Source organism: Dryobates pubescens, chromosome 23, assembly GCF_014839835.1.
Source record: "Dryobates pubescens isolate bDryPub1 chromosome 23, bDryPub1.pri, whole genome shotgun sequence".
NCBI classification, from domain to species: domain Eukaryota; kingdom Metazoa; phylum Chordata; class Aves; order Piciformes; family Picidae; genus Dryobates; species Dryobates pubescens.
Genome location: NC_071634.1, coordinates 572,789 through 583,668, shown reverse-complemented (window position 1 = coordinate 583,668; position 10,880 = coordinate 572,789).

Sequence of the window (10,880 nt, the reverse complement as noted above, 5' to 3'; positions counted from 1 at the left end):
GGCCTCACAGCTTAGTCTTGTGGGTGCAGCTATTTCTGGCACTGCCATTGCAAGCAGACAGCTGGAGGAGCAGGACCCTGGCTCTGTCCAGGGCAGCTGGAGAGCTGTCCCTGCCCAGGACACGAGGAGTGTCCTTCAGTGCCTTGCAGTGATGAAGAGCTTAAAATGGGGAAGGGTTTTTCTTGGCTGGAGGTTTTTTAGATGAGTTTTTGCCTGATGGGAAGCTATGGCAGAGCTACTGCAAGACAAACTGTGGTATTTGGGGTTAAAAAGATTAAGTTGTTGTGCTCAGGTGGTAGAATAAACCCAGCACCAACAGCTCTCTCTACCCAGCCTGGCCCTGGCGGCACTCAGGGTTTGTGCAGCTGATGCTGAGAAGCTCCCATGGCTTGAGACTTCCACACAAACACCACTTCATTCCACCTTTACCTCCACACCTCAGGAATGCCACATGGTGGTGTATTCAAAGCCAGGAAGCACAGAGGTGCTGTGGTGGATCAGATCACCTCTTCAGCAGACCTTTTGGAAGCTTTCTTGCAGTATTAAAAGCTCACTTTTTTTTTTTTGCTAAGGGTAGATAAAAGTGTCTGGGGCAAGTAAACTGAACTCTCTCAGCTTACCACTAATTAAGTGGCAGCAATATTGATTCAAAAGCAAGCCAAAGAGCTCATTTTCCAGGCTGGTTACCCACCTTCCCCTCCAATATCTCTCATCAGAAACAATAAAACACTTACCCTGCCACACAGGGAAGTGATTGGGAGAGCACAGATATGAATGTAATTACTGGGAAATACAATTCAGTTATCAGCAAGGTTTATAACCCTCATTTCATTTAAATAGCCACATCCCATGGCTCTTCTGTGTGCTCCACAAACAGGCTGCTCCCTAAGAGCTCTGATTAATTTCTACACCTCTGCTTGCTGCTGCAGGAAAGCTCAGACAGGTGACTCAGAGCCGCACTCATGCCTGAGCCATCTGAAACCACATTTCCTCATCTCCAGTTCTGCATATCCATCAGAGGCTGTGACACCTAATTAAGGGAGCTCTCTTTTTCTTCCCCCCTCCCCCCATCCTAGTCCTTTAATACTCTGCAACTTTATTAAAGGCAAGTTCTGTGTATCTGCCTGCCTGATGTTCATCTGAAATTTGATGCTGGTTTCCCCTCAGCTTCATCTGACCTAACTCCAGGGCTCCCACAGTGATGTGGATATTTGAGCCAGACACTTTGGGCTTCCTTTGGCAGCAGCCAACAGAAATAACCACCTTTAGGGTAGAATTCACCCTTCCTCCTGTAGCAAGGTCTGCAGCAGGGTGAGGAGATGCCATGCTGTAAGCAGCAGTCCCATAATCATCCCTGACTCCATCAAATAGCTCTTGAGATCAAGGGGGACACTTGCAGTGAATTTTCTGAGGGCTCTGCAGAACCTCCCCTGGAGTTCTGAGGGTTCTGCAGCTCTGCAGGCTGTGGTAGAAACATTTGTCCACATAACCCCAGCTCCTGCAGTCACTGCTGGGAGAAGGTGCTCCAGCAAGTGCTCTGGAGGAGTCACTCACAGAAAACCATGAGGGTGGTGGAGCACTGCAACAGGTTGCCCAGGGCGGTGGTTGGGGCCCCATCCCCAGAGATATTCAAGGCTAGGCTCAACAGGGCTCTGGACAACCTGACCTAGTGGAGGATTTCCCTGCTGACTGCAGAGGGGTTGGACTGGATCCTCCAAAGTGAGGCCCTTCCAACACAGAGCATTCTGTGGTTCCATAAAACTTCTTTGCACTGCCAGAGCTCAGAGACGGCCTGGCCGCTGCGCCGCAGTGCTGCTGTCTGTCCTTAGCACTTCTTCTTTGTTACTGAGCAGGAAATGAGGCTACCCAAACGCTGCACCTCCTCTGCAGCCCCTTCCTCACACTCACCAACCCACTGCTTTCTCATGGGTTCAAGCTGCCAAGCCTCAGTGCAGTGTTTGATGGTGCTCTGTGTGCACTTCCACCTGGGGAGGAAAGCAGCAAAGTCCACACTGCCAGCTAAGGCAGTGAGAATCTGTATAACTTTGTGCTACTGCAGAGCTTGCTGCCTGCTGCCTTGCTGCCAGCAGTGCCAGGAAGGCCCCAGAGTGGTGGCCTGGAAGCCCTCTCAGAGGAAGCACCACCGTGTCACTAAGCTGCTCTGGTGCCTGTTGAGCTGCGGGACCTGCACCGCTGCTGCAGAGACGCTGCCAGGTCTCAGCTCTGCCACCCTGGCTGCTCTGCTCGCACCTCTGAATGCTGCCTCACACCAAAAAATGGAATTATCTATAAAAACTAACTTTAGAGATAAGGAAAAACCTCACTGGTCTCCTAGAGGAGAGAGAAAAGGCTGTGAAGGGCCTGGAGCAACCAGCCTCTTCCACCTCAGTCTTTCCCACAGGTTTTGGAAAGGCCTGTCTCCTGCTGGCGTTCCCAGCTCTCAGATCCCTGCCACTTAAAGCCTCACCTAAAACTACCAAAGGCTTGGGTTAGGCTTGGGTTGCTCCCTAGTGGAGGAAATGTCCTGGATGGGCTCAGATTGCCAGGGAAGGGAACGCTGCGGGCACTGCCAGAGGGGTGGGAATTGCTGTTTAGATGGAAGGGATTGGGCCAAAAAGTGACCTGGCAGGGGAACAGTGAGGCTGGGGAAGATCTGGATTCAGCACTGCAGGGGAAGGGAAAACCAGGGAAAGCCTTAGGCCCTCTCTCAGGCTCTGGCTGCAGCACAGGGCAGAAATGGGCAGCCTTTGTGGTGCATGAGGAGGCTCAGTGGCACTTCCATCTGCAAGGCAGAAAGCCCTCATCAAAGCAAGGCAACATGAGCTGTTGCCACACTGCCAGAGAGCAGCAGCCCATCCTGGGTGTCCACCATGCAGAACTAGGCTCCTGTAGCCATCAGCTGATGGAGGTCACACAAGTTGTTAGGCTTGAAGATACTACCAAGGAAGAGGAATGGTAGCTCTTTGCAAAACACATTGCAAAAACAGTAAAATATGTTTCTGAGTGTTTTTTAAACACAGCATCCTTCCACACATTATTTTGGTGGCTTTTTATTCAACAGTCCTAGATTAGGAGCCTAGGAAGTACTGTCTAGAAAACTGGACCAGCAGGATGTCCTCATGGTCTGGCTGCTTTTGGTTCACTAAAGCAGCATCTGAGCAGCCAAGAGCTTGCAGGCTTTAGCCAATGTGCCTCAGGAACAAACCTTCCAGCAGAAAGAAAGTGTGCAGAAACCAACACACATTCCAGGGGGGCCTTTTTTTCCTTCCTCTTCTTTTTGCCCCCTCCCCACCCCAACAGAAATAAAAGGAAAATGTAAACAAACCCAGAAAGAACACAGGATGCAAACCTGAGCCAGAGGGAAAGGCATCACAACACACTGAGCACCCAAAGCATGGAGGAGCTCCAGAGATGGTCCCAGGAAATCCTGCAGCTGGGCTGTTGCAGGAAGAATTCTCTACAAATCTATGACAGTGTCAAACCCACACCATTTCTGCTTCCCCACCTGAAATGCCACATCTGAAGTCATTTGGCAGCAGTGGGCAGGGTAGAGGTGGCAGGCGTTCGCTCGGGGCACTGGGGTTTGAACTGGCTCAGCAGCCCAGCTGGCAAACAACTCTCCTCTGTTTCAGTGCTGATTTATCTTGGCTCAGGCATCTCTTTTGTTCTCTGGCACAGCTTCAGGGATGTTGGTGTGCAGCCACGATCTGTCCATTTCCAGCTTCACTCCTGCTGCCAAGGCAGGACACCTCCGCACGCAGGAGCTGGTGCTGGCCATAGGGCAGGGCAGAGGCTGGCAGGGGGCCCACCCCCTGCAGTGGGGTCCTGGGAGCACTGCTGAGCTCCCAGCTCGAAATGCACACCTGAGCCTGAGAGTGCAGGAAAAGAGCAGGAGGGAGGAAGAGAAGAAACAACAGAGGGGGGAGGGGAGGCAGAGTGTCTAAGCACATGATTTGTGGCTCTGAGCAACCTGATCTAGTGTGAGGGGTCCCTGCCCATGGCAGGGGGGTTGGAACTGGATGATCCTTGAGGTGCCTTCCTGTACAAGTATAGAGGCAAATCTTCCCCAACCCCTTCCAACCCTAACAATGATGATTCTATGATTCTATGATGGCAGACCATGCCACCCTGATGGGCTTGGCACGGGCAGGGCACCAGAGACGTTTTCTGGGGAAAATCTTTGCTAGAACAGCCTTGTTCCAGTGGAGAAGAGCCACTTGTGGGGTTTCTTGTGTGTCCAAGGGATGTGTCGGCACTGCCCAGTGCAGTCAGTGACCTCCTGCTCTCCTGTCCTTCCCCTTGGGGCTGCAGTGAGCAGCATCACTTCCCCACGGGATGGAAACGAAACCGTGGCTCCCGGGCTCGGTGCGTTTGTAGGCTTGCTAATGGCTTTGCCGAGCTCTGATTGCTGTTACGGCACAGAGGAACTGCGTGCTGCAGAAAGCCTGTTCTACATTTGTCATGCAGCTCAGAGGAGTAAAAGAAACTCTTCAGCAGCAGACCCTCAGCAGAGCGTGAAGAGCCTGCCTGAGCTCTGGTCACGGCCAGGTGCTGTTATTCACAGCATGACACAGAGCAGAGCCCTGACTGTGCCTGGCACATCCTCAGAAACACCTCTTCATGCTTTCTGCAGCTGAGAAAAGCCTTGATGGGCTCTGGTAATTGCTCATGTGCCTGTCAGGCAATGCTTAAATCAGATCTTCCCTCTTCCTCCTCACTCCTTTGGGCCCTTACAAAGCAGTGGAAATACAACACATGGCAATAGGAACAAAAACATGTGGGAGCTGGGTCAGTTGGAGGTCAATGGTCACCCTTCACTGTCTCTTGCAATTAAAAAATCATCCTCCTCCCAAAACAAAGCTGAGACTTGGATTTCAGGGCAGCCCCCTGGGACCTGCCCTGAAGATGTGGCTGCAGCTCAGCAGCTGTAGCACTGCTGCCCAGCTAGGAGCTGGTATGCCCAGACAGAGACAATTCAGGACTTTACATCAGGCAAAGCCACTTCTGGGCAAGCAGACACTAAAGCAATCCACAGTCTGCACTCCTGCTCAGTTGCCTACCTGGGAAGAGGCACTCTCAGCCCTGGAGCAGAGGTAACAAGCACTTTTCCCTTCTACAACAGCTTTACACCATCTACATCAGCCTGAGGGAGTTCCTGCCTGTCAGCTACAGCCTCAGGGCACTTTTTTATCCATTGGCTACCTGCAGCAGTTTAAAGCCTTACTCACAGCAGGCTGATACTCTGCTGCTCACACTGAGCACTTGTAGAGCCTTACTCACAGCAGGCTGATACTCTGCTGCTCACACTGAGCACTTGTAGAGCCTTACTCACAGCAGGCTGATACTCTGCTGCTCACAGTGAGTATTTTTTGCCATGGCTCTCTGACTCATCTTGAATAAAGCCCCAGCAGCAGAGGTGCTCCTGGAGACTGCAGAGAGGAAAGGGACAAGAGGTTTCTTTCAGTCTCAGCCTCTCTAGCTTTTCACTGCAGTAATGAATGTTTGCAGGAATGAATGTTTTAGTGTTTTAATTGTTGCATATGTGGTTTACCTCAAGCCAAGATGTAGTGAATATTGCAGTGATGGTTTTCTCACCAGCATGGTGCTGGTTTAGCAGCTCCCAGCAGGCTGAAGCAGTGGGCACCAGTTCTGCTTTGCTAATTTGGACTGGTTGGATTTTGCGCGGCTGAGTGTGGGTGTGAATGAACCTAAGCTGGGCCTAACTGGAACCTAAGTGACCTAACTGGAAACCACACCTGTTATCTCATGTAGACATTGGTGACACAGCAATGGATGGATGCCAAGGGATATCTTGAGATAACTTGACACATGGAAGTCCATGGAAACTGACAGGCTTCATCGGTGGTGCTGAGAACTGGCTGATGTCCTTGCAAGGCCACTCTGATATCTTTGGAAGATTTTGGAGACTGGAGGAACTCTCCTACAAGTGGAAGAAGTCAAATGCCAAATATACTCAAAAGAGGCCAAAAGTTCAACCTGTGGAAAACAGACAGGAAGGTCTCACTTCAGACCCTTGGGAAAACTGTGGAGCATGTCCTCCTGGAGCACATTTCTGGTCACTTGAAGGAGAAGGTGACAGGAAGAGGTCTGGATTTACAGGACCATGCCCAACCAACACAATTCCCTTCTGTGATAAAATGATTGCATTTGTGGATGGGAGGAAAGCAGCAGGTGCCATGGACTTTGACTTTAGCCATCTTTCCACAGTGGCTTCAGCAACATTCTTGTATCCAAGTGAAGATGTTATGGGCTGGCAGGGTGGGCAATGAGATGGGTAAACACCTGGCTGGATGATCAAGCTCAGAGAGCAGTTAATGTGGTGTCCTCCTCCTGGAGGCTGCTAACAAGTGCAGTACTGCAGGGTCCCGTCCTGGATCCTGTTGTGTTTAACATCTTTCCCCATGACCTGGAAGAGGTGACAGAGTGCACCCTCATCAAGCCTCTAGCTGACAACAGGCTGGGGGGACCAGTCCATGTGCTTCAGGGCTTGGAAGGACCTACACAGGCTGGAGGAACAGGATAACAGATATCTTGTGAAATTCAAGAAGGACATATGGAAAGCCCTGGACTAGAGAAGGTAGAACCCCTGGCACTGACACAGAATTAGAATTAGAATTAGCATTAACCAGGTTGGAAGAGACCTTTGAGATCATCGAGTCCAACCTATCATCCAACACTATCTAATCAACTAAACCACAGGTTGGGTAATGACTGGGTGGGGAACTTCTCTGCTGAAAAGGATGAGGTCCTGGTAGATAGCAAGCTTCACAGAGCCAGCAGTGTGTCCTGAAGGCAAGGAAGTGCTCACTGGGCAGCACTGCCATGGCAGGAGGTTGAAACTAGATGATCCCTTCTGTGGTGGGTTAATGCCCATTCTGAAAACAAAAAACAAAGCAGGGTGGAGAGCTTGCAGGTGCTTTGCCCTCCCTGCAGGGTGTTTTCCCCCTGGGAAGCTGAGTCTGTTCCACTCCCCCCTCCCTGCCCAGCTAGGGTATAAAAAGCAGGACATCGTAGCTGTTGGCCTCCTTTTGGCTCCTGCCTCCCCTGGATGAGAGCTGCTGCAGCTGCTTTCCTGCTCCTCTGCCATGTGGTCGGGCCTGATCCTTCTCCCTGCTGCCTCTGTGCCTCTTCAGGGAGAGACTGGTTTTGTATTATTCTTTTTTGTCCCCCTCCCATCCATCCTTGTTCCTTGCCCTTGTGAACCTTGCCTGTTATTGAGATATATATATATATATATATATTGTTGTTTTTGTTTAAAGACAACTCTTTATCTCTCTACTTCCGAGCCCACTCCAAATTATTGCTTGGTGGATTTGCTCCTTTCCTTTTTTTCCCTCTCTGCTGGGATGGAGGAGTGGGGGAGTGGGGGAGAGATTCTCAGCCTTGCCCCCATCTGAGCTCTTAACTCCCAGTTAGGGCTCAAACCACCACACCTTCCAACTCAAATAATCCTGTGATTCTGCAAAAGAGCATCCTGGGTTTTATTAAGAGAATCAGAGGTAAATGACTGATTATATCCAGCTGCCTAGCACTTTAAATGAGACATCTGGATGTGGCCACTGAGATGACTGAGGGCTAGAGCATGACCCATGAGGAGGGACCTTGGAGAAGAGATTCCTAGGAGCTGATTGCAGCACCCCAGTACCTGTGAGGAGGTTATCAAGAAGATGGAGTCAGGCTTCTCACTGGGCTCCATGCCAGGACAGTGAAGACACAACAAATGTCAGTGGAAGCAGAGGTTCTGACTAGATATAAGGAAAAACATTTTCCCTGTGACAACCCCCAAACAGGGGAGCAGGCTGTCTAAGGAGGTTCTGAAAACTCCATCCTTGAAGATTTTCAAGCCCTGAGTAGATAACACCTTGAGCAACCTGGTCTGACCTCAGAGCTGACCCTGCTTTGAGAAGGAGGCTGGAAAAGAGACCTCCTGAGGTCCATTCTAGCCTGGCTTGCTGTGTGATCCTGCTGTATGTAACTTGTCTACAGAGCTGCTTATCTAAAAGCTGGCAGACAAGGTGGCTTGAAAGTTTGGTTAAACTGATAAAGAAGGGCACAGAAGAGTGTGTGCTGTGGTGTGTACAAACTGCTGCTCAAACAGCTCTTTTTTTAGCTCCTTGCTTCAGCAATATGCCCAATGTTACAGCAGATATGATAAGCAAACAGGCTGAGCAAACCCACAGCACTGGAATTTATACCAGCAGCTGCTGAGAGCTTATCCTTCACTCTGAGGACAGGGACTACCCTGTCTGAATTCAGTCCAGGTTAAAGATGACAACATGTGTCAGTGACTTTGGGTTTAGAGAGAAGTGCTGCAGCAGCTGCACAGGAGTTAGGAATGCTCTAGAACAAAAGAAAAAGGAACATGCAGGTTAAGTTCAAAGGGGAAAGCCTGCTACACAAACCCCCAGGCTCGCTCCTTTTGCTGGGTGGTCTGGCTGGTCTCAGTCTCCATCTGAACATGCACATTTCCAGGAAGGGCTGGGGCAAGGGGGAAAGGAGATGACAGAGGCCAGAAAAGCTTTCCTGTGGGCCCCAGCTGGTGTGACAGTGTTGAACACTGTGGTTGGAAAGCTGTAACTCAGAGAGGGACCTGGGGGTGCTGGTTGGCAGTCACTGACCAGGAGCCAGCAGTGCCCAGGGGGCCAAGGGAGCCAATGGCCTCCTGGCTTGGGTCAGAAGCAGGGTGGGCAGCAGGGACAGAAGGTGACCATCCCCCTGTGCTCAGCAGTGGGGAGGCCACAGCTGGAGTGCTGTGTTCAGCTCTGGGCCCTCCCTGCAGGAAGGACATTGAGGGGCTGGAGCCTGTGCAGAGCAGGGCCTGGAGCCCATCCAGAGCAGGGCCTGGAGCCCATCCAGAGCAGGGCCTGGAGCACCTGGGCTAGAGGAGGGTCTGAGGGAGACCTCCTTGCTCTCTACAGCTACCTCCAGGGAGGTTGGAGAGAGGAGGGGACAGCCTCTGCTCCTTGGTGGCAAGGGACAGGAGCAGAGGCAATGGTTCCAAGCTGCCCCAGGGGAGGCTCAGGCTGGAGCTCAGGAAATCTTTCTGCCCTGGAAGGTTCTCAGAGCTTGGCAGAGGCTGCCCAGGGCAGTGCTGCAGTGCCCATCCCTGGGGGTGTTCCAGCAGCTGTGGAGCTGGTGCTTAGGGCCATGGTTTGGTGCTGAGCCTGCAGTGCTGGGGGGAGGCTTGGGCTGGATGAGCCTGGAGGTCTCTTCCAGCTGGATGTGTTCTGGGATTCGCTGGCAGGGGGCTGGATGCTTTTCTCCTCTTGGAATGCCTCACTCCATGAACTCTCAGATCTTAGATTCTCAGGAAAACTCTCAGACATCCTAAAATGATTTCAGGTTGTACTTGCTCTCTATTACTAATGCTCTGTGGCATTGGGTGTTTGCTTAATTGAGCATTTAGGAAAGCATTAATCTGTTTTTCTCTGCAATGCATTTTTAATAGACAGCACAGTCCCTGCTGGTAAGGCTTTGTGCAATTATTAATAGACTCAAAATGACAGAACTGCATGGAAAATGTTTTCTTCTAGGAAAAGCAACTCAGAGGGACACAAACTGTGTCTGCTCTGTCTTCATTAGAAGTTGCATATTTGTATTGACATTTTTAACTCCAACAGTCTGCAGCAGTTAAAATGGGAAGCGTGAATCCTAGAATGGCTCAGGTTGGAATGGACCTCAGAGATCATCTGCTGCAACCTCCCCACCATGCCAAGGGACACGTCTCAACTAGACTCAGCTTCTCAAGGCCTCATCCAGCCTGGCCTTGAACACCCCCAGGGAGGAGGCAGCCACAGCCTCCCTGGGCAGCCTGTGCCAGTCTCACCACCCTCCTACTCAAGAACGTCATCCTCAGCTCCAGTCTAACCCTGCTCAGCCTCAGCTTCAGTCCATTCCCCCTTGTCCTGTTTCTAGACACCCTGATGAAAAGTCCCTCTGCAGCCTTCCTGCAGGATCCCTTCAGGTACTGGCAGACAGCTCTGAGGTCCCCCTGGAGCCTTCTCTTCTCCAGGCTGAGCACCCCCAGCTCCCTCAGCCTGTGCTCACACAGTGATCTGATGTGTCTGGGGCAGATTGTAGCAGCTGGGTGGTCAGGGATTGGGAGGTGATATCAGACTCACGATGTTACAGCAATCTGAAGCATGTCAAACCCAGCACTGGGTCAGGAGTAGACTCCACGTGGCCCAGCAGTTTCTGGCAGTGCTTGGCAGTGAGTAGGAAGAGCACAGCAACAGGGCAAACACGTTCTGTATTTCCCCAAAATACCTTCCCTCCTCCAGCAACTTGCAAGTGAGGAACCTGCTGAGCTGCACCAAGAGTCTTTGATGGTTCCTCAGCTGCTTTTTAAGTGTCTGCAAAGTTTTTAATCCTGAAGCAGAGACTTCTTGTAGCTCAACTACAGACTGCATGAAGCACTGTCTCCTTTTGGTTGTTCTCAGCCTTCCAAGTTCTCTTTCCATTTTATGTACCTCAGTTCTCCTGTCTGCTGAGTGAGTAATCTGGACTCCTGTTCTTTATTTGGGACACCAAAGATTTTATGTAGACTGTGATATTATCTCCCCTTTGTGGCATCCTGACCCAGTGGAGTTAGCCAGGCCCTACCTGGAAGCCCTTCCACAATTTCTGATAATTCTATGATTTTTTTTAAAAGCTTTCCCAGTTCTACCACATTATCCCTGAGCTAAGGCCACCAGAGCTGCACCGGGAGCGCAGGCTGTAAGTGCAGCAGGGGCCATACAACAGGATAAGGATCCTTTCGCCTTCGGTTTCTCCTTCCTAATACATTTTAACAATCTCAACAGTTCTCAATTTCCACTTTCGTCACTCCTGAGCTGATGTTTTCACAGAACCACCTCCAC